This window comes from Pelophylax lessonae (genome assembly GCF_965119305.1).
Source record: "Pelophylax lessonae genome assembly, chromosome: 12".
Classification (NCBI taxonomy): Eukaryota; Metazoa; Chordata; class Amphibia; order Anura; family Ranidae; genus Pelophylax; species Pelophylax lessonae.
The window spans coordinates 142,519,540-142,543,682 of record NC_138779.1 but is presented as its reverse complement, the minus strand read 5'-3'; positions in this window follow the sequence as shown (position 1 = coordinate 142,543,682).

Below are 24,143 nucleotides of genomic sequence, written 5' to 3'. Positions count from 1 at the left end.
CCCAACCCTATTGTGCATAGTGTATAAAGTTGGATTATCCCACTCATTCCCTTCTCCTATATAAGTTCTAAATAAAACCATGAAAACCAAAATTTCTGGACTGTTCCCTGACTGAGCTAAAACACTTGGGAAAAGTTGAACTGTCATGTCATTGCTAATGGTAACCCAGGGGAACACGTAACCAACAGCTCCAAAGGTAGTAGTGCTACATAGGCATCATTAAAATGTAAAAACAATATTTTTAAAAAGATTTTGTGCATTGATACATGCCCACAGGGCAGTACCCAGGCCCCCATACCCTCTTTATGGCCAATAACTTGCATATAAGCATTCAAAATTGGGACTTTTGATTTTTCAAGTTCAGGTTCCATAGACTTTAATAGAGTTTGCAGCTCAGGTTTGAACATTTTACATGTTTTGGAGTTCTGGTGCAGACCGAACGGGGGGGGGGGGGGGTTTCGACCCATCACTAGTCCTGAGTTCGTTTATATGCATAGATTTGCTTATTAGTTATATATATGCTTATTTAGTAATTCACCACTATTGAGCCTATGGTACAGCCAACTATGGTAGTGTTGCCCAAGTAGGTGTTTATTTTTCCTGGCTTTCTCAGAGGTATTCATGCACAGGGAGACATGCCAGGGGAGCTTAAAAATGTTGGTAACATCTGTTAAATGTTTATATATTTATTCACAATTATTATTCTAGACAACCACTGTATATTTCATAGCTGGAAACCTATAAATGTTGTAAAATATCAACAAATGTTTAAAAAAATAACAATTTTGTATTATGCATGATGTGTACTGTTAATGATGGCAATTCTTTGTGTTTTATTATATTTCACATGCAGTAGAACTCCTATGTCGTTTTCAGAATAGACTGTTTATATTTCACTTTTTTCCGTGATTTTGTATTATGTAAATGAAGGCATTTCAGAAAATGATAAGCTTTTGACTCAAGACCCTTCTTGTGCTGACCAGGGAAAGATGAGTGATCCCAGAACAAAATTGTTCTTCAGTACTCAGTGAATCTATTTCTATGTAATGATAGCGTTTTGGTTAGAGTTTGTAAAAACATATGGGAACAATTTTAGATGCCTTTAATTTTCTTGTTTTAAAAGTTTTATTTAGACTTTGTCTTATTTACCAGTCAGCTCATCTGAGAACAATACATTTTCTTTTAGTACATGTAATGTGGTATATGAGTATACAATATACCTTCTCCTTTGTAAAAAATAAAGAAATCAATGCAATAAAAAGTAGAAATAAAAACAAATTTTAAACGGAATATGACATATTAAAATGGGCAACATACACACACATAGTTACATAGTTAGTGAGGTTGAAAAAAGACATCAGTCCATCCAGTTCAACCTATGATGTGTGTGTGTTTGCTTTTAACCGTACATTGTGTACCCCTGTATGTTGTGGTCTCCAAGGTGCCCATCTAATAGTTTTTTGAAACTATCAATGCTCCCAGCTGATACGACTGCTTGTGGAAGAGAATTCCACATCCTTACCGCTCTTACAGTGAAGAACCCCTTACGCATTTTAATCACTTAAGCCCCGGAAGATTTTACCCCCATTCCGACCAGGGGGTATTTTGCGATTCGGCACTGCAAGACTTTAACGGACAATTGCGCGGTCGTGCGATGCAGTACCTAAACGAATTTGGTGTCCTTTTTTTCCCACAAACAGAGCTTTCTTTTGGTGGTATTTGATCACCTGTGCGATTTTTTGATCACGCGCTATAAACAAAAAAAGAGCGTCAATTTTGCAAAAATAGCAATATTTTTCACATTTTTTTATATGAAATTCCCCCCCAAAAAAATGTAAAAATCAAAATTTTTTAACATTTTCGGCCAATTTGTTTTATGCTACCTATGTTTGGTAAAAAAAATCGCAAAAAGCGTATTTTGATTGGTTTGCGCAAAAGTTATCGCGTTTACTAACAAAGGGAAAGATTTTTGTCATTTTTGTTTTTTTTTTAACGCGTAATGGCGGCAATCTGCGATTTTTTTTTTTTTGCAGTACTGCGACATTGCGGCGGACAGATCGGACCCTTGACTGACATTTTTGACACTTTTGGGGTTACCAGTGACATTTCTACAGTAATCAGTGCTATATATATGCACTGTTACTGTAAAAATACACTGGTAGTGAAGGGGTTAACTTTATTTGGGAGGGAGGGGCTGTGTGTGTCCCTAGGGGCGTGCTTTCTACTGTGATTGGCTGTGGCTTGAGCTGTAAGGACACTGATCAACGGATCTACATAGTAGATCCGTGTGATCAGTGTCTTTACAGCGAGGAGAATGACAGGTCGCTTGTTTACACAAGCTGCCTGACATTCTCCCTCTCCCCCGCCGATCGCCGAGTGGCCGGCGGACATCGGGTCCGCTGGTCACACGCGCGGGGGGGTCCGTGACCACGCGGGAGCGGGAGCGCACCTCCGGCGGCGCGCGCTCGCTCCCTAGACCCTCATAAGCAAGCAACGTAGCCCTACGTTAGTTTGCCTGTGAGGGGCTGACCGCCGACGTAGATAGTCGTGCGGCGGTCGGCAAGTGGTTAAGGTTAAACCGTCTTTCCTCTAGTTTTAGTGAATGGCCACGTGTCTTATTGTATCTCCTCTCTCTGAATAGTTTGTTCCTTATGCTAGGGTCGCCAGTACAGTATTTGTACATTGATATCATATCCCCCCTCAATCGTCTCTTCTCCAGAGAGAATAAGTTCAGTGCTTGTAGTCTTTCCTCATAGCTGATGTCCTCCATTCCCCTAATTATTTTTGTTGCCCTTCTCTGGACTCTTTCCAATTCCAGCACATCCTACCTGAGGACCGGTGCCCAGAACTGGACAGCATACTCCAAATGTGGCCGGACCAGAGTCTTGTAGAGCGGGAGAATAATCTCTTTATTTCTGGAGTGAATCCCCTTTTTTATACATCCCAGTATTCTGTTGGCTTTGCTTGCACCGGCTTGGCATTGCATGCCACTGCCAAGCCTGTTGTCTACCAGTACCCCCAGGTCCCTTTCCATCCTAGACTCACCCAGAGGTTCCCCCCCTAGTGAGTAGCTTGCTTTCTGGTTTCTGGCCCCCAAGTGCATTACTTTACATTTTTCAACATTAAACCTCATCTGCCATGCAGTTGCCCACCCCGTTATTTTGTTCAGGTCCGCTTGTAAGGTTTCCACATCCTGCATAGAAGATATTGGCATGCTTAGTTTAGTATCATCCGCAAATACTGAGATTGTACTCGATATCCCCTCCTCTAGATCATTTATGAATAAATTAAACAGGATTGGTCCCAGGACAGAACCCTGGGGGACCCCACTTTCCACACCCGCCCAATCAGTACTCCCCATTAATCACCACCCTCTGGACTCTCCCCTGGAGCCAGTTCTCTATCCAGGTACTCACCCTATGGTCCATACCTACCCTCCTTAGTTTGTACAGTAAGCGTTTGTGGGGAACGGTGTCAAAGGCCTTTGCAAAGTCCAGATACACCACATCCACCGGCTTACCTTTATCTAGGTGGCAGCTCACTTCATCGTAGAAGGTTAATAGATTGGTTTGGCAAGAACGATTTTTCATGAATCCATGCTTATTACTACTAATAATACAGTTTTCATTACTAAAGTCTTATATGTGGTCCCTTAACATCCCCTCCAAAATCTTGCAGACTACAGATGTTAGGCTGACCGGCCTATAGTTACCCGGGATACATCTCGGCCCCTTTTTAAATATTGGTACCACGTTGGCTTTTTTCCAATCAGCTGGCACCATACCCGTCTGTAAACTATCCTTAAAGATCAAGAATAATGGTCTGGCAATCACCTGGCTGAGCTCTTTAAGAACCCTCGGGTGCAAGCCATCCGGTCCCGGTGATTTATTTATGTTAAGTTTCTCTAGTTTTGTTTTAAGTCTATCTTCTGTTAGCCATGGCGGTATTTCCTGAGGTGTGTTGTTTAGTTTGGCCTTACAAGCTAGGTTTGTGTAGCCCCCCGATTCTTTTGTGAAGACTGAAGAGAAGAAATTATTTAACACTTCCGCCTTTTCTCTGTCCTCAGTGGCCATATTTCCTTTGTCATCTTTTATGGGGCCAATGTGTTCTGGCCTCGCTTTCTTACTGTTTATATACTTAAAAAACTTCTTGGGGTTCTTTTTACTCTCCTCCGCTATATGTCTCTCGTGTTCTATTTTAGCCGCCCTGATTTCATCTTTACATTTCTTATTACACTCTTTGTAATGCTTAAATGCTGCCAATGACCCCTCAGTCTTGTATTTTTTGAAGGCCTTTTCTTTAGCACTAATATACCTTTTTATGTTGGAGTTTAGCCACCCAGGGTTTAGCTTTGCTCTTTTAAATGTGTTTCCCTTTGGAATGCACTGGCCAATCCCCTTGTTAAGTATGCTCTTGAAGCACTCCCATTTTTCCTCCGTGTTCTTTGTTCCCAGGGTTCTATCCCAATTGATATTTTCTAGCAGTGAGCGCAGTTTTGGGAAATTGGCTCTTTTGAAATTCAGCGTCTTAATATTACCCTTGTGCTTCCTATTACTGTAATTAATACTGAAACTTATTGACCTATGGTCACTGTTTCCTAAGTTCTCCTGTATTTCTATATCCGTGAGCAGGTCTGTATTGTTGGTAATCAGTAGGTCAAGTACCGCATTGTTTCTTGTCGGTGCATTCACCATCTGACCCATGAAATTGTCCTGCAGAACATTTAGGAACTGCCGAGCCTTGGCTGAGTGTGCGGTTCCTTCTGCCCAGTCTATATCAGGATAATTAAAGTCCCCCATTATAATGACATTTCCCATCCTTGCTGCCAATCCTATCTGTAAAATGAGGTCCACCTCCCCCTCCTCCCTCTGGTGGGGGGGCCTATAGCATACGCCCAATATTACCTTCCCCACCGTGCCTTCCCTTTGAAGCTCTACCCATAGGGATTCTGCCTCGTCCTTAGCTCCATTATTAATATCATCCCTCATATTTACCTGTATACTGTTCTTAATATACAGACATACCCCTCCCCCTTTTTTACCTTCTCTATCTCTGCGATAAAGGGAATACCCCTGAATGGTCGCCATCCAGTCATGAGAGCTGTCAAACCAAGTCTCAGTTATCCCCACAAAATCTAAGTCCTCCTCAAACATCAGCAGCTCCAGCTCTCCCATCTTGTTGGCCAGGCTTCTGGCATTGGTATACAAACCTCGTAATTTTGACCGGTTACAAATATCCTCATTTGATGTTTTTAGGCTGCTCTTGTGATTTTTTCCCCATACCCACCCTGGGTATAGGAGCTCCAAACACCCTACTGCTAATGCCCCCATTTCTGTCCTCTGAATCTTGCTTTCCACTGGCTAATTCTACATCTGTACCCTCCCCCCCATTCCCTAGTTTAAAAGCCCCTCTAACTTTGTGGCCATCCTCGCACCCAGTACGGCTGCACCCACCCCATTTAGGTGCAATCCGTCCCTACCATAGAGCCGGTGGCCGACTGAGAAGTTGGCCCAATTCTCCAGGAACCCGAAACCCTCCTTACTACACCAGCTCCTCAGCCACTCGTTAACTTCCCTAATCTCCCGCTGCCTCTCTGGTATGGCTCGAGGTACAGGTAGTATTTCGGAAAATACTACCTTGGAGGTCCTTCTCTTCAACTTAGCGCCTAAGTCCCTGAAATCGTTTAGGACTCTCCATCTTCCTCTGCCTATGTCATTGGTACCCACGTGTACCATGACAGCTGGGTCTTCCCCAGCCCCACCCAATAATCTGTCCACCCATTCCGCAATGTGCCGAACCAGAGCGCCCGGCAAACAACAGACTGTTCGGCACACACGGTCTTTGTCACAGATTACACTATCTGTCCATCTAATAATTGAGTCCCCTACCACCAGCACCTGTCTTTCCTTTCCCTTTCTCCCAGCCTCACTGGAGGAGTTCTTCCCCTGGCAGCTAGGGGCGTCGCTCTGCTCCAGCAATGCTGGTCCCTGACTGGTTTCCCCAACATCACGCAACGGGGGAATTTATTGGGGTGCTCCAGCCCAGGATCAGCCTCCTTGCCTTGTTCCCTTCTACCCCTCCTAACTGTCACCCCTCTAAACTGCTCTGATGCCTGCACCTCCAATACTCTGCCCACCTCTGTGCAGACCCCTGTCTGCACCTGACTGGTACGATCCCGGCTCTCCTCCGGTATGGACATTTGTCTCAGTGTTGCCAGCTGCTTCCCTAGATTCAGGACCTGAGCTTCCAGGGAAGCAACGTGCTTACATTTTGCGCATTTGTATTCGCCCTCGATCACATGTCTGAGGAACGCATACATATCACAAGATGTACACCGAGTCGCATCTCCACACCCGCCGGGCACCTACTAATCTAATCTAATGGGGATTCAGTAATTTACTTCTATCCTATGTGGCTATTTCCTGGCTCCCTAACTCTACCTGCTCACCCTCTGGTGCTCCGCTTCACTCACTTGACACTCAGTTGCACAACACTCACAATCTCACAGCCCGGTCAGTCGCACCACACTCACAGTCTCACAGCCCAATTCAGTCGCACCACCCTCAGTCGCACAACACTGTCAGTCGCACAGCCCGGTCAGTCGCACAGCCCGGTCAGTCGCACAGCCCGGTCAGTCGCACAACACTGTCAGTCGCACAGCCCGGTCAGTCGCACAGCCCGGTCAGTCGCACAGCCCGGTCAGTCGCACAGCCCGGTCAGTCGCACAGCCCGGTCAGTCGCACAACACTGTCAGGCGCACAACACTGTCAGTCGCACAACACTCGCCGACACACAGCCCGGTCAGTCGCACTCAGGTAGTAATAGGTACTCCCAGACACTCAGGTAGTAATAGGTACTCCCAGACACTCAGGTAGTAATAGGTACTCACAGATACTCAGGTAGTAATAGGTGGTAGTAATAGGTACTCACAGACACTCAGGTAGTAATAGCTACTCACAGACACTCAGGTAGTAATAGGTACTCACAGACACTCAGGTAGTAATAGGTACTCACAGATACTCAGGTAGTAATAGGTACTCACAGATACTCAGGTACTACACCACACCCTCAGTCAGTGTACAATCTCAGTCACCAGTCTTGCTTACCTAGTGTGTGTCCCTTTAAGCCTGTCACTAGCAGTTCCTGGCTTTTTTTTTTCCCCTCAGACGGTCAGTCTCCGCTCTGCACCCGCCTCCCTCTGTCACTTCCCGGTCAGCCTTTGCTGCGCTAGTCTCCTCTGCTCCCTCTTTGTCTGGGGGGGGGGTCCGCACCACTCGCCGCCCGCCGCAAAAGGGGGGGGGGTTTACCGCACCGCTCGCCACCCGCAACAAGAGAGGGGGGGGTTACCGACCCGCTCGCTTCTGGGGGGGGTTCGAGCGCCGCTCCCCGCCGCGGCTCTCCTGGGGGGGGTTACTCACACACTCGCACGCGGCTTAAAAATATAGTGTAATCTGATAAAAAACAAAAATATATATATATATATATATATATATGCTTTTCTTCAACCCCCAAACCAACCCCCCCCCCCCCCAACTATGCTGTTATTTGATTCTCCAATTGTTAAAGGCTTACTTTTTGTGGAAATCATGATGCTATCACTGGCTTCTGGCTGCTCCCTTCCTCTTGTCAACCCCATGCTGTATGTCAGGGCACATGCATGTCACCACAGTTTTGTTTCAAGAGCTAGAAGCCAAGGAAGAATGATGTACAGCAAGAAACAATAGTTATAAGGGACAGACCACCATTGGAAGCTCAGTTTGGGAGAGACCTGCTTTAAAATTGCAAGTCACTCAGCCCAAGAGTTGGGCAGGTCTAAGGGTTGGTTCTGCACCTTCTTTCTCACCCAGTGATAAATAGCATGCAAGCACAGGGGAATATAAAAGGCTAAGTTCACCGTTTTTTTTTTCTTCTAAATTCCAGCTCCACTATGTACCAATATACCATTTATCTACCTCTTTTGCAGAAAAGAAAGCTTTCTACTTGTCCTACACTAGGCAGAACCTCAGTGTTCAGCTTGTTGTATAAAAAACACATCTCCATTACTTCCTGGATGGCCCTAATTTTGGGAAAATCGTTAAGACTCAGGAAAGAGTTCACCAGATGACTTCATTACCACACACCCTGCTCCTGCCCTGTCCTTCCAGGAAATCGCTCTCACACACCTAAATACACAGTCATCAATTTTTTTTTCTACCTTACCTTCATCTTGCATAGATCATTTTTTTAAAGTGTGCAGGAGCTGAGCAATAAAGTGTGCAGGAGCTGAGCAATCAGATAACAGCCTATGTGGAGCACAGCTTTCTACTGAAAACAGAAAAAGCGTGTCCTTGAAGTCTGTAAAGCTCACCATACAATCTGATTGTACAATCTCTTTTAGATCTATCATCAACAAGCAAGAGCCTGCTGATTTGTTACACAGCGATTAGATAGATAGGTGTGTTCTATTATTATATAATTTTAGAAAATCGTACAGAGACTGTACAATCAGATTGTATAGTGCATGGACACTTTTATACTCCTAAAATTAACTAGTTGCGCTTTTTTCCACGGGTAACAGACATGCAATTGCTATGCGACAAACATGCTGCAAATGCACCAAAATGTGCAGTAAATGTACATCACACTCTGCTCCAAAAAAAAAGTCCTGGAATTTCTTTAGGGCGATTGTCACACGTAGGGCAGCCCACTTAAGTAAATAGACAGCCCCTATGTGTGATGAGTGAAAATGCTCTAACCCCCCCCCCCCCCCAAAAAAAAGAATGCATCTAGGAATGTCAGTTCCCTGACGGTAAGATTCTTTCCGATTTTAGGTGCTGAAAGCGGTACCATTATTTTGCATGTAAATCCTAAGAACGAGCAGCCCAAACCAACTATTTACATATGATTTTTTTTACTGTGCGTTCTTCTTTATAACATCTCGGGTATGATAAAGTTTGAAACACAAAATCATAAATTATAATATAATAAATAACTTTAAATAAGTTAAAGTATGTATGTGTGTATATATATATATATATATATATATATATATGTGTGTGTGTATACATATATATATATATATATATATATATATATATATATATATATATATATATACATAAAAAGTACAGTAAAACTGCAGGAAAGGGCACTGGGGGGCAAACTAATGTGAATTTTTTTTTATTTTGTAATGTATCAGTGTGTTTGTTGTGTTTTATTTGCCGCCGGTTCCACCCCCCTGCGAGCGTCACGTCGCAGGAGTCGGAAGCCAGGGCACAGAGCATCGGGAGGAAGATCCGGCCGCTGCACACTGCCGGGATACATTACTGGATCCCGGGGACTAGGTGAGTACCCTCTCTTACAGGATCCAGCGATCTCCCTAGCGGTACCCCGAGTGTGGCTCGGGGTTACTGCTTTTGGCACTGAAATTTAACCCAGAGCCAAACTCAGGAATACCGCTAGGGAGGTTAAGCACCAGAATAGGAGTGTGAATGCATGAAATAAAGATAAGTTTAGGCTTCAGTTTAACTTTAACATTTATAAGTCATTGTCCTCTGCAGGAGAGTGAATATTCTTCTTTTAGAGGCTGGCATTTTTTTTTTTTTTTTTTTTTTATGTCTTATAAACTTTAGGATGTTGCTTTAAAGCCCAAGAATAAAGCTATTTACATATTGTAGCTTATAAGAACTTAAGGCTGGGTTCACACTAGTGCAAATTGGATGCGGGGTTTCTCCACATCCAATTTGCATGGCAGGAGAGTGTGCCCAGCTCTCAATAGAGCCGGTTCACACATCTCTGGGGCAGAAGCAAAGTGGATTGCACAGGGGTCCTGTACGTCTTTGGCTCTGTTTCAGGTCCGAATTCAGGCAAATATTCAGGCCTGATTTGTCCCTGAAACAGAGAACAGGGATACACCGGACCCCTGCTGTGAGCCGCGTCTGAACTATTTGTGAACCCAGCCTAAATGTGGTATTTTATTTGCTTTTTACCTTTTATTTTCACTTGGTGATCCTACCAGTAACACACAACCTGTGCTAGGGTGACAACTGTCACTCACTGAACTTTATCTGTTGAGGAGCAGTGTTGTCATCCTAGGACAAGAAGTGTGTTAGGACAAAACGCAGGAAAAAAAACAAAAAAAAAAAATATGCACACACGGAAGGGGCGCTAGACCAAAAATTAAGAGAGTCCAAACGCATTTATTAGTTTGTACTAAAAACAGTCAATGCTTTTCAGAGTTCAAAAGACTCCCCTTCATAAGGGCTACAGCTAAACCCAATGTAATGTAAATGTTATTGATAAAATTATTAGTTGAACAACATAGAACCTCATGGATAAAATACATATGTGTGTACATATACGTGCATACATAATTAAATGCAGTACACACACGAACACATGCATAGAAATTAAGATAGTCATATCAGATGGTAAGATTTTTGGAATTAATATTAGCAGATGCTACATGGTTAACCATACCATTATACCATTATACATGTAGCTGAAATAATACACGTGAGATAAAACAAATTAATATAAAATAAAATTCATAATTATTGCATAGAGGTCTAAAAAATATAGGAAATAGAGGTTAAAGAAACTATTAAAACAACTACGTCAAATAGTACAATAAAACCCCAATCTAACAACTGTGACATGGGGGATCATTAGCTCCAGTGGTAGATGCGGTAGACTTTTCAAGTGAGTTTAAATCAAGTCATGAACTATATTTAAAGGCCTGGCAGTCCATGTTTATTAAAAAAGGCAAAAACAAAACTTCAACATAAGCTTTCCCTCACAGGGGTTCTTCGCCAGCAAAATACACAAAATTTAAATTAAAATGCTAGCTCACTTGGCTACTTTTCAGCAGCACTGCTGCTATATATACTGGTCCCTCCGACCACCAGCTCTTCCATGCACACACCTTTGAGCTTCTTGGACTCACACAGCCTTGAGCTTCACACAGAGCCTCTCTCAATGGCAGCCACTGCTCTAACTCCCCTTCACTCCTCTCCACCTGCAACTCTCAGCAGACCAACCTGGGCCCACACCCTGCTGGTTGCCTACAAAAACCAGAACACTGTCCAGAGCACAGTGAAGCATTACAGGTCTCCTCAGACCACTGTCCAGAGCACTGCGTGCATTACAGACCTCTCTAGACCACCGTCCAAAGCACTGTGCAGCAATACAGGCCTCCTCAGAGCACTGTCCAGGTCACTTTGCAGCATTACAGGCCTCTCTAGACCAGTGTTTCTCAACTCCGGTCCTCAGGGCACACTAACAGGCCAGATTTTAAGTATCACCTTGGGGAGATGCAGACTAGAATACTGCAATCACTGAGCAGCAAATTATATCACCTGTGATGTATTTCAGTTTTCTTGCAAACCTGGCCTGTTAGTGTTCCCTAAGGACCGGAGTTGAGAAACACTGCTCTAGACCACCGTCCAAAGCACTGTGCAGCATTACAGGCCTCCCCAGGCCACCATCCAGAGCACTGTACAGCATTACAGGCCTCCTCAGACGACCATCTAGACCACTGTGTGCATTACAGGCCTCCTCAGGCAACCAACCAGAGCACTGTACAGCATTACAGGCCTCCTTAGACCACCGTCTAGACTGTGTGCATTACAGGCCTCCTCTGACTACCAGCATCCAGAGCACTGTGCATTACAGCCCCCCCCCCCCAGACCACTGTCTAGAGTACTGTGCATTACAGGCCTCCTCGGACCTCCTTCCAGAGCACTGTGCAGCATTACAGGCCTCCTCAGATCACTGTCCAGAGCACTGTGTATTACAGGCCTCTTCAGACCAGCGTCCAGAGCACTGTGCAGCATTACAGGCCTCCTCAGACCATCCAGAGTGGCTAAATTTGTATCTGTTACCTTGTTTAAACCTTAATACCATAAATAATAACATATTATATATTTTTTTACTCCAGGGGTACAGTATATAATGAGTTTGAAAATCTAGAGAAATGCTTAAATAACGTATTACAATTTAATTAAATCCTTTAGATTTTAGTTGACTAAAATGATTTTAGTTGACTAAAATGTACTGGAGATTTTGGTCAACTAATATGTAGAAGATTTTAGTTGACTAAAAATAACTAAAACTAAAACAATTGCAGACGACTAATAGCATTTTAGTCAAAAGACTATGACTAAATCAAACTGTGATGCCAAAATTAACACTGGTTCACATTGAAAGATTTACCCTCACTTCATGTTCCAGGGACAACTAAAAATGTAGGGTTTTTTTCATCACTTTTTGTCTCTGTGACAATCCTCCTCAGCAGGGGCACAGACCGCAATAAAATCTAAAAAGGGATTCTAATCCTTCCTACTCTATCATTAAAATGTAATTAACATTTGTAATTAGAACCTTCTTAGGAAAACTGAGCCCTTGTTATGATTGACAGAACTAAATTTTCTTCCTATGTTCCAGCTATTCATAATTTTAAGATCAACTTTCTCAGCTGTCTTCTTTTAGCCAATAATAAACGGTTCCTGGTGATGCAAATCTTTCATTAGGTCGATGATGACAAACTCCAAAAACAGAGTTTTGGGTTGATTTTCTAATGGGTAATAGGCCGTTTGCTTTGGAAGGAAAATTACACTTTTCTGGGGGAATATCTTACTTGCACGTGGTTGGAGGATAGAAGTCAGCAGAACTTCACTTCATTCTCTGGGACAAAATCCCTCTCAAAATGCAACTTCCCCTGCAAAGTGAACAGGCCTTTTGTCTTTAGTACAGCCCTATACACTCTAAAGAGTAGTGTCACTTGAGAATTGTTATATTTTCTTGTTTTTACCATTTATGCTTTCAACTCTATTACCTAACCACTTGTCATGGCTTACGCATGTCCCCATCTTTCTCTTCTCTTTCACTCCTTTCTCTTTTCTTGTACCTATCACCCACTAATGTCTGTACTTTTTCCCTTCCCTAGTCAATATAATTTATAGCATGTTTATATGTCATTTTAGGTCCATATTCTTATGGAATGCACCTCTACTTACACATATATTATGCTTGTTGCCTTATGGGCAACTGTTACCAATTCTTTTTAATGTGCTTTATCTATTAATTTTGTGTTAACCGGTCACATGCTTGCCAAGACTACAAGTCTACATTGATGAACATTGTGCAGGCATGCACTACCATCAGGAAACACCCTGAGAAATAACATGCATCCTTCACTGTGGCAGTTACTTATTGGCAGAAAGTTTCTGGAAAGAGGCTGTAGGGGATCAGCAGTGCTGGTATGCAACAAAGGATTAAAGAAGTGAAAACTATTAATGTACAAAAAAATGAGATGTGGTGCTCAGAGCTCTATTAAACTCTATGTAATCCAGTTAGGGTTCACATGCATTAATTTTTTGATTTAAATATTGGTTGGAAGAAATATATGACTTCAGTATACATGAACTGACATAACATATACTATATGAGGGTTTTAATGGGGGCCAAGGGCAGAAATGAAAGTGAATACAATAGAAACTTCATTTCTTACGCCTTGGAGAAATTCTTTAAATTAACCGTAAAATAGATTTAAAGGACTTTAGGGTAAGGCTGATATTGCTAAGGTTGTATCCATGATAAAATCACTTTAAATTAATGCTTAGGATAAATGTCCTAATGCAACCTTTTAATATCTTTGCAGATTCAGAAAGAGTGTGAATTTGAGCTCTGTTAATCAGCTGCATTGTATTACATTGCACTGTGCTATTAAACTAACAAGCTTTCTGATTTTATAGTTAGGAGAGGAAAGTACTAAGCAGTAGATTGGAGCAGAAATGGTAGAAGTGGTAGCAAGGTCTGTGGTTGCAACCAAAACCCTTCCCCTGGAGAGCTTTTCATGGAGAAAAAGGAGCACACTGTGCAAGGTGTAAGGAGTTGTAACAGTTGTAAGCTGTTAAGTGTTGTAAGAGTTATAAGGTGTCGGGGAGAGGATACAAATGTTAAGAGCTCAGGGCTTTAGGTAATGGGGGTGTTCTGTTTCTGGTTCAATTAAACACTGAACCTAATTATAAACGCAACACTTTGTTTATACACCGGACATGTAACCCATTGCAGATGAGCATGCAGATGAGCTTCCCCGAGACCGTTTCTGACAGTTTGTGCAGAAACTCTTTGCTTATGCAAACCCATTGTTGCAGAAGCTGTCCGGGTGGCTGGTCTCAGACAATCTTGGAGGTGAAGATGCTGGATGTGGAGGTCCTAGGCTGGTGTGGTTACACGTGGTCTGCGGTTGTGAGGCCGGTTGGATGTACTGCCAAATTCTCTGAAATGCATTTGGAGACAGCTTATGGTAGAGAAATGAACATTCAATTCAACGGCAACAGCTCTGGTGGACATTCCTGCAGTCAGCATGCCAATTGCACGCTCCCTGAAAACTTGCGACATCTGCGGCATTGTGCTGTGTGATAAAACTGCACATTTTAGAGTGTCCATTTATTGTGGCCAGCCTACGGCACACCTGTGCAATAATCATGTTGTCTAATAAGCATCTTGATATGCCACACCTGTGAGGTGGATGGATTATCTCGGCAAAGGAGAGGTGCTCACTAACACAGACTAAGACAGATTTGTGAACAATATTTAAGAGAAATAGGCCTTTTGTGTACATATAAAAAAGTCTTCGATCTGTGAGTTCAGCTCATAAAAAATGGGGGCAAAAACAAAAGTGTTGCATTTATAATTTTGTTCTGTGTTAGTAAATTAAGGTCTTGATCTGTGGATATGGTATGGAAACCCAGGGAACCTGGTTATAGGCAGAATTATACATTTTGTTATATTTTAACTGTATATTTAGCTGATAAGTTTTGGTTTTGCTAACAAACAAAATGATCTGTCACCATTTAAAGCAGTAGTAAAGAATCCTGAAAAAAAGGGCCTCCTGCAGGTGTAAACCATAATGTATTAGTATGCGCAACATACTAGCATATTATGACAGACTTACCTACAGATGGAGCCCTCCAGCACAGTGCTGTCATGGCTCCCCCTGGTCCCTGGCTCTTCCATCTTAGCCCAGTTTTCCTTTCGGGTTCCATATCTTTGGCTGTGTGAATGGCTGGATCACGGTGACATCATTTCCATGCATGCACATGGGAGTCACATCACAAATATGTTGAGCTGTGCATGCATATGCTAAGATCACAATACTACTGACAGGCAGGAGGTTATTTATGACAGGCGGGGGTATTTATGACAGAACTCTAGGATCTCTTCTGGTATAAAAACCCTGCCTCTCAGCAGTTATTTTAAAATTTGACTTTACTACAAATTTATTAAGCATCTAATAATACTTGTATTATTTTGTATTCAGTAATCATTTGTTGAATTACTGAATCTTTACATTTATGACCCAAACCTTCCTACTAGGTTTTTATAATTTTATTGCATTTCTAGCCTAGAAGTATGCTTGTCACAAATAACACAGAACAGCTGTGCTACAGATGCCTAATGTGCCTTTTGGTATTAGCAAAAATATTATTTTGCCTAGAAGCAATCATTTCAAGTAGATGCCTAGAAGTAGTGCTATTCAGTTGTATGGAAAAGAAAAAAAAAACTTGCTAAAAAAAGGAATATCTCAGTCTTACAAGGAGTTAATAGCTTTTTATATTAGCACATCAGGGACAATATTTTAATGAACCACTGTTTGTTTGCCTTTGTTATGATATTTAGATTGATCCCATAATAGTACAAACTAGGCTCTGGCATTCCCAAGCTCCCTGACCTTTCTCTAGAATTTTGAGCTGTTATTGGGTGCATACTTAAGCATGGAGAGGCTCGAATTAATATAAAGCCCCTTCCTAATTTCAAATGTACAGTGAAATATTGAAGAATTTTATTTAATGAAATTGGAATTGGATGAGTTTTTTTTTTTTTTTTTAAGCAACCAACGACAATAGTTGTTTCAGTAAATAAAGAAAAATCTTCTACCTCTCACAATGCATTAAATATTTGAAAAGTCATAAACAGAGACAAATGCAATCATTATTCTGCTTCAAGGTTCAATCCAGATCTCACCAATTGGGCATTTAGTCATGTTTTTGTATCCTAAGATCTATGCTTAATTTTTGGCTTTGGCCTTATGTAGCTTACCTCCATATTCTTTAAAAAAAACGGCATTTGCTTATTGTCAGTGTTATATGTCAATACTCCAAACAAAAAATTCAGCCAAGCGCTCACTCCAAAGGGGAAGACTGGCGTGCTTCTCTCCTCAGGCATGGAACTCCAACATGGGATCATAAAAGAAAAGAAAAAGGAGGCGCAAACACCTAGTGAATTACCCATGGTCACTGTTTCTAAAATTTTAATAAAATGCCAAATGCATACTCACAAACATGAAGATATTTAAAATTGTGTTACAAGAATCCATGACACATGAACTGGAACATGCCCTTGAAGATAGGACTGCTAACACTTTTCGGGAGTCAAGTTCCCTTCCTCAAAGCTCTGAGGAAGGGAGCTTGACTCCCAAAACGCGTTAGCGGTCCTATCTTCAAGGACATGTTCCAGTTCAAGTGTGATGGATTCTTGTAACACGATTTTAAATATCTTCATGTTTGTGAGTATGCATTTGGCATTTTATTAACATTTTAGAAACAGTGACCACAGGTAATGAGCTAGGTGTTTGCGCCTCCTTTTTCTTTTCTTTTATATGTCAATACCTTATACTCTCATCACGAATACAAGCAATAAAAATGAGCAGGGTCAGATTTAGGCATTACTAAGTAGAGAACTGGTGAATGTGAAGTGACGGAGACAATAAACACAGTTGACAAGTTCTTCCTCCTCCCTCCTCTTCATACCTGTTACCAGCCTTTTCCTCAGTTCAATTCCAGACTACATAAGCATTAGGGATGATCGAACTTTTGAAAAGTTTGGTTCGGCCAGAACATCTGAACTTCCCGAAAGTTCGGCCCGGATTTCAGAACCCCATTGAAATCAATGGGACCCGAACTTCGGTAATCAAAAAACACAATTTTTAAGCCCTAAAACCCAATAAATGCCCCTAAAAAGTCCCTAGGGTTCTGGGTCATGCCCCATTAACTATTAATCACACAAAAAAAAGTTCTTAAAAATTGTCATTTTTGATAAAAAAGCCAATTATTGAAAAAAAAGAGAGATTTTTTGATTTTTGATCAGTATCTGGGGGGTCTAAAAAGTGTACATGTGAAGTTTCAGCTCTGTAGCATGTCCAGAACCATGAAAAAAAAAAAAAAAAGATAATTTTTCAGTAGAACAGGGATGTGGGACCCTCCTTTTACACCTATATGATCTTTTTTTTTTCTGGTTCTGGACATGCTACAGAGCTGAAACTTCACAGGTACACCTTTTAGACCCCTCCTGACACAAAATCACACAAAAAAAGTTTTTAAAAATTGTCATTTTTGATAAAAAAAGCCAATTATTGAAAAAATTAAAAAAAAAAAAAAAAAAAAGAGATTTTTGGATTTCAGATCTGGGGGGTCTAAAAAGTGTACATGTGAATTTTCAGCTCTGTAGCATGTCCAGAACCATAAAAAAAGATCGTTTGTATTAGAACACTTTCAGCTCAGGGGGTTGGCTTCTCTTCTCGGTTTTCACACCTTGCCGGTTTCAAAGCAGGCATTTTTTTGGGTTCTTTGCAGTCAGGAAAAACATCTGAACTTGTGTATAGTGGTACTGTGCACAAGTTCAGATGTTTTGCCTGCCTCCAAAAACCCCCCAAAAATATATGCTTGCGCTAATGAAATCATTTACAGTAATATATTTCTGCTACTATCACACCTATATATGGCTAGGTGTCTATATACATATAATTATGTGTGTATATATACCACTATACACAAGTTCAAATGTTTTGCCTGCCTCAAAAGAACCCCAAAAAATGCCAAAAAAAACGCTAGCGTGAAAAAAAAAAATCTCCAGGTGTGTTTTTGCTGGCATTTTTTGGGAGTTTTTGGAGGCAGGCAAAACATCAGAACTTGTGCACAGTACCACTATACACAAGTTCAGATGTTTTTCCTGACTGCAAAGAACCCAAAAAATGCCTGCTTTGAAACCGGCAAGGTGTGAAAACCGAGAAGAGAAGCCAACCCCCTGAGCTGAAAGTGTTCTAATACAAACGATCTTATTTTTTTTTTATGGTTCTGGACATGCTACAGAGTTGAAACTTCACATGTACACTTTTAAGACCCCCCAGATCTGAAATCCAAAAAAAAAAAATCAAAAAATCTCTTTTTTTTTTAATTTTTTCAATAATTGGCTTTTTTATCAAAAATGACAATTTTTAAGAACTTTTGTGTGATTTCGTATCTGGGGTGTCTAAAAAGTGTACCTGTGAAGTTTCAGCTCTGTAGCATGTCCAGAACCATAAAAAAAAGATTGTTTGTATTAGAACACTTTCAGCTCAGGGGGTTGCCTTCTCTTCTCGGTTTTCACACCTTGCCGGTTTCAAAGCAGGCATTTTTTTGGGTTCTTTGCAGTCAGGAAAAACATCTGAACTTGTGTATAATGGTACTGTGCACAAGTTCAGATGTTTTGCCTGCCTCCAAAAACCCCCAAAAAATGCCAGCAAAAACACACCTGGGCATTTTTTTTTTTTGACGCTAGCGTTTTTTGGGCATTTTTTGGGGTTCTTTTGAGGCAGGCAAAACATCTGAACTTGTGTATAGTGGTATATATACACACATAATTATATGTATATAGACACCTAGCCATATATAGGTGTGATAGTAGCAGAAATATATTACTGTAAATGATTTCATTAGCGCAAGCATATATTTCTGCTACTATCACACCTATATATGTCTAGGGGTATATATACAGACATATATGTGTATATATACCCCCTATACACATGTTCAGATGTCATGTCTGACATCAAACATGTCCTCAAAAAAGCACTGGCAGTGGCAGCCCCTGCAGCATAAAAAATGCTTGGCTGGTGAGAAGCCATATTCCTGTCCCGAAGCAACTCAGAGAAATGATCATTTCTCTATAGCGGTCACCCTGCTATGGAAGGGTTTTGTCACCCTTCCATAGCAGTCACTGTCAGATAACCCTACACTACACTACGGTCCCCTTACACTTAACACTTTCCCTACAGAAACTAAATTTTTGAAGCTAACTTAAGTGTAAAGGAGCACTCTAACTACACTAGATATCCCTTTCCTCACACTAATAAATGCTAAATGACACTTTTAAAGTAAAATTAACAGAACTGCTTCCACTCTCTTCCATGTCCAGTATAACAATGCTAGGAATATGGCGGGGGCGATCTTATATACTGGGGGGCGTATTCACTAATGATTGGTCTAGGGACCCCCTAGTCACTCCAATCACATTCCTAGCATTCTCCTGCCCCCTCAATTGGCTTTTGCTAATGGTTCTGGTCCAATCACGGGCTTTTAAAGCCCATTTCCTGAAGCATTGCATTTTGGTCGGTTCTGGTTGCCGAATTCCGAACTTTTTGGGCAAAAAGTTCTAAATTCGGCCGAACCTCGAACACCCAATGTTCGGGCCGAACCGATGGTGGACCCGAACCGTTCGATCATCCCTATTAAGCATGACCAGATATGCCCCAAGCAACAAAAATTATGTGTTTCTGTAGTGACTTTGCACATGAGCTTACCCAGCAATTTGCCATTTTGTATTTAAGCCCAGTTACTATTGGAAAATGTGAATTGAGCAGTATATATTCTCTATTCTGTCTTCTTTGAGCCTGGTTCATGTGAAAGACTAAACTTAACCTTTTCCATCCGCTAATTCTGTGATTACAAGGTAGATTGATGTGAAACCTGAATACTTGGTTATTAGATTAAAAGATAAAACATTGCGCCAGTGATCAGCAGATCGCTGGTGCCATGTACGACTCCTACGACTCCTGTCAGTGTAAGCTGTATGCCAGTACATCTTACGGGCAAGCAGTTTCACACTGACAGAATCAATGAACTACCACAGGACTCAACAGTGCCATGGTAATTCATTGAGAACTACAAGCCGACAGCCGCAAATGTTGTCAGCACTTGTAGTTCATTTATTCTCTCTGTAAATGATTGACGTGGCCAAATGGGCTGCACTCTTATAAAAAAGTGACAGCTGGTACGGGGAATTTCTTTCTGTACTGCTGTCACACAGAGGCAGCGGATCCCCAGGCAGCTGTAGGAGGGTCAACATGTTACATGTACCACCCTAAAAACAGGTGGAACATGTAACATGTTCCTGAAGATTAACTAATCCTTTAAAAGCACACATTATCTAACCTTTGTTATGAGAGCCAGATATAAAATAAGTGAATATCTTGTGAAATGCATAGTTTGGTATGGTGTGGCCCTTGCTGATGGTGGTGTTTCCACAGCATGTTTGGCACTGTGAGTAGGGCAAGGTCAGCTGGAGTGCAAGTGCCCCTGAAGTCATCTAAGTGCAGAATATGCAGGAACAGTGCAGCCACGGACCTGTTGCTACACAGGGTTGCATTTTGAGCCTCGGCTGCTTTGGCATGTGTACAGCCAATAGAACAACCAACTGCGCACATATGAGTAAAATACCATCCTTGTGTTGGCCCACTGCTAGTATTTAAAATGTCTAGCTGTCAGACATAGCAGGGGACCATTGCTGTTGGCTGCACTGCAGTACAAGCCAGAAATTTCCATGCCTAGGTAGGTCCTATGTTGCTTTCAAACTGAAGCCTTGTACCTCTGGCCCTAAAACCCCAATCTCACGGCATTTGCTTTCTTTTTTAAATTGTATTTTCAGCACTACCTGTTATACCTCTGGAAAAACAAAACTGAACATGTCCCCTTTTAGAGATCACCACTAGGGATAGGCTAAACGAACTGTGGTTCTGTTCACAGGATGTTCGACAAACAGCTTCTAAATGTTGAGCAGTTGAAGTCAATTGGAGCCAGACATTTTAAATAAATTCTGACTATTTTCTAGGCTTATAGGTATGGTATTGTCACATAGATGGCATGGGGGCTGGACACTGCCAGTATCAATGGCAAAACATTTAAAAATAGTGTTTTGCAGGGAGCAGCAATTTTAATAATGCATTATGTAAAATAATAAAAATGACAAATTATTTTTAAAAAAAGCATGGCTGGGAATGTCTAAATTTCGATGTGGCGCACCAGTATGATGTGTGCAATATACTACAGTAAAACTGGCATTTATAAAGAAAAAATGCTGATTAATTTTACCATAAATTACATTTCCCTGTCAGCCTGGTTTTCTATGTAGAAAACGACACTGTGACCTCCCCAATATATCTACCAGGCCATTAAGGCCATGGTGCAAAAAATGGGCGGCAGGGAACTTTAAATTACCAGTACTTGTTTCTATTCTTTCTAATCTTGCTGTAGTACAGAAGCCAGAATGACAACCTTCACCCCAAAAAATCATGGCCTGCCCCAAAAATCCATACTGGGTCTTCCGTTTGGTATATATTTTAAGTGGTACCCCAGGCAAAAAAAAAAAAAACTATAGAGCAGAACAGCCACTTGAATTTGCTGCTAATCCATCGTTTTTCTTCTCCACTTCTCCTAATCCAACAATAACCCAGCAAACTTGCTATGAAGAATTGGCAGAATTACAGGCCATTGACCATTTTTAACATATCTGCTGTTGGAGTGAAACAAATGGAACAAATACATGTCTCCAAATCATCACTTTACCTAGTGTCTTAATGCCAGCTAGGTCAACTCACTGGCTTTGCTGCTGCTCCCATTCTAGCTTGTGGAATCACCATTTCATGGACATTTGTGGCCTGTGCTACACCACGGTGGCAGGTACCCAGCTCCCATGATTTCCCCCATAAGACCATACTACCTGCCCTTCAACAGCATAAGGAATGCAATGAAACAGAAAGAGTCAGTGGAGGAATAAGAGGAGAAGGAAGCTTGGGTTGTTGGAGGTGAAGAGGAAGAGAAAACGGGTCAGGCTTCATATTAATATTTATTGATTTAATTATCGCCAGGTAACTGTAGGCATAGCTCTAGGGAGGAAAACCTACTGCCATAGACTGAGGCACCCTGGAGGCTGAAATCCACTGTCATAGACTGGAGGAACTTCTGTGGCAGGTTGAAAAAGAATCTGATCATTTGTCTGTTGCATTTGATGGGTTGTTGGGCATAACTAGCATAACAGGCTGGGTATACAAAGAAAATATCAGCAGTGCATGTAGCACAATGGCAGGAGGGATCAATGCACCCCCTTAACCAAACCTAGTAAAAAAAACTGCTGCAAAGTCTATCACAAAAGTTTTTATTGTTTTAGCACCCTCCTAGGTAGGTGCTAGGAAAATGTATATGTGGCCCTGTCTGCTTATCAGGGGGGCCTGAATTATTAGCTAGCTGTCATGGTATCAGGACAATATCCCCCCGGACATAATCCCCCTGGACATAATCCCCCCGGGACAACATCCCCCCGGGAAGGGTTAGAGGGGGGATATTGTCTAGGGGGATATTGTCTAGGGGGATATTGTCTAGGGGGATATTGTCTAGGGGGATATTGTCTAGGGGGATATTGTCTAGGGGGATATTGTCTAGGGGGATATTGTCTAGGGGGATATTGTCTAGAGGGATATTGTCTAGGGGGATATTGTCTAGGGGGATATTGTCTAGGGGGATATTGTCTAGGGGGATATTGTCTAGGGGGATATTGTCTAGGGGGATATTGTCTAGAGGGATATTGTCTAGGGGGATATTGTCCAGGGAGGATATTGTCCGGGGGGATGTTGTCCAGGGGGGATATTGTCCGGGGTAAAATTGTCCGGGGGGATATTTTCCTAGAATCAGCTGTCACATGTTTCCAGGTGTGTCTATTGAGTCTGGGGAGTCAATGAGGGATCTTGTTGGTCAGTGGAGGAGACCTAGTCAATAGCACACCAGGGTTTATGACTGTCTCAGTGGGCGGGGTCTACCGCAATGCACCCTGGGATTGGATATAAATATGTGGAGAGCATGTGACAGAGCATCTTTTGGCAGGAGCAACATTCCTACGAGGAGGTGACGGCCACCTCTCCTCCTGTCAGAGAGTGAAGGTGGTCCAGGCAGACAGCCTAAGGGAACCAGAGGTTGAGCTGAACTGCAGAGAGGGATCCAGAGTGTTGCTGACCGAGTGGAGCTGCTGGGCAGAAGTCTTCAGGAAAAACAGAATCATGAGTACTCAAGATCTTGCCAGGGCCTGCCTAGGAAACGGGACCACTCCAGAAGGTCAAGGGGATCCAGGAGCCAGCTAACCAGTAGTTGTGGCAGTGAAAGGGGGTGCCAAGTCTTAAAGCCCTGAAGATAGGGAAGTGAAAGGGGGCGCCAGTGTGGGCCCTGAAGTGTTCAGCAGTACAGTCAAAGTGTACAGTCAGCTACCTCAGGAAGGAGTACCTCAGGGGGCTAAAAGGCACTTTGTTAGTCAAAGGCAAAGTCATAGTGTCAAGTCAGTGTTAACATGCATTCAGCCAGCGTTAACCAGCGTCAAGTCAGCGTTAACAGGCATCTGGCCAGCGTTAACCAGCGTCAAGCAGCATTTTCCAGTGCCCCTGCCTAATTGTGCATAGTTCACTTATTGGATGGGAGAAGGGATGAGTGGGATACTCCAAGTTCCTAAATAAACCTAAAAAACCCAAAGATACTGGACTGGTCTTTGTCTCAGTGCTCACACTTGATGAAACATGTTCAAGGGTTCCTTTGTTGCACCCGGTGACCCAGGGGGACCTTCAGCCAGCACCTATGCTGGGAATTCTGCTACATTGTGAAAATATTGACTGCAACTCTGTCCATATTTATCATGAAGTTCTTGGCTTTTCATAACCCAGATCAAGCAAACCTAGGCAAGCCCAGCGATGCAAACTGGATACTACCGCTGGCAAGAAGGAAGTCCTAGGCCTCAACACCATCTTGAATCCTACTCAAAACCCAACAGTGAGGGAGACTGACTTAAACTGGTGCACTCAGAATCTGGTGCAGCTGTGCATAGTAGCCAATCAGCTTTTAACTTCAGCTTGCTTAATTAGGCCTTGACCATAAAACCTGGAAGCTGATTGGTATCTCTGCACCAGATTTTGCACTCTCCAGTTTTAGTAAATAACTCCCAGTGTTCCTTGGCAAGATGAGACCACCAACCCAGACACTCACTTTTCTGATCTGATGGCTGCAAGAATGCTAATGTGTAGGGGAAAGTAG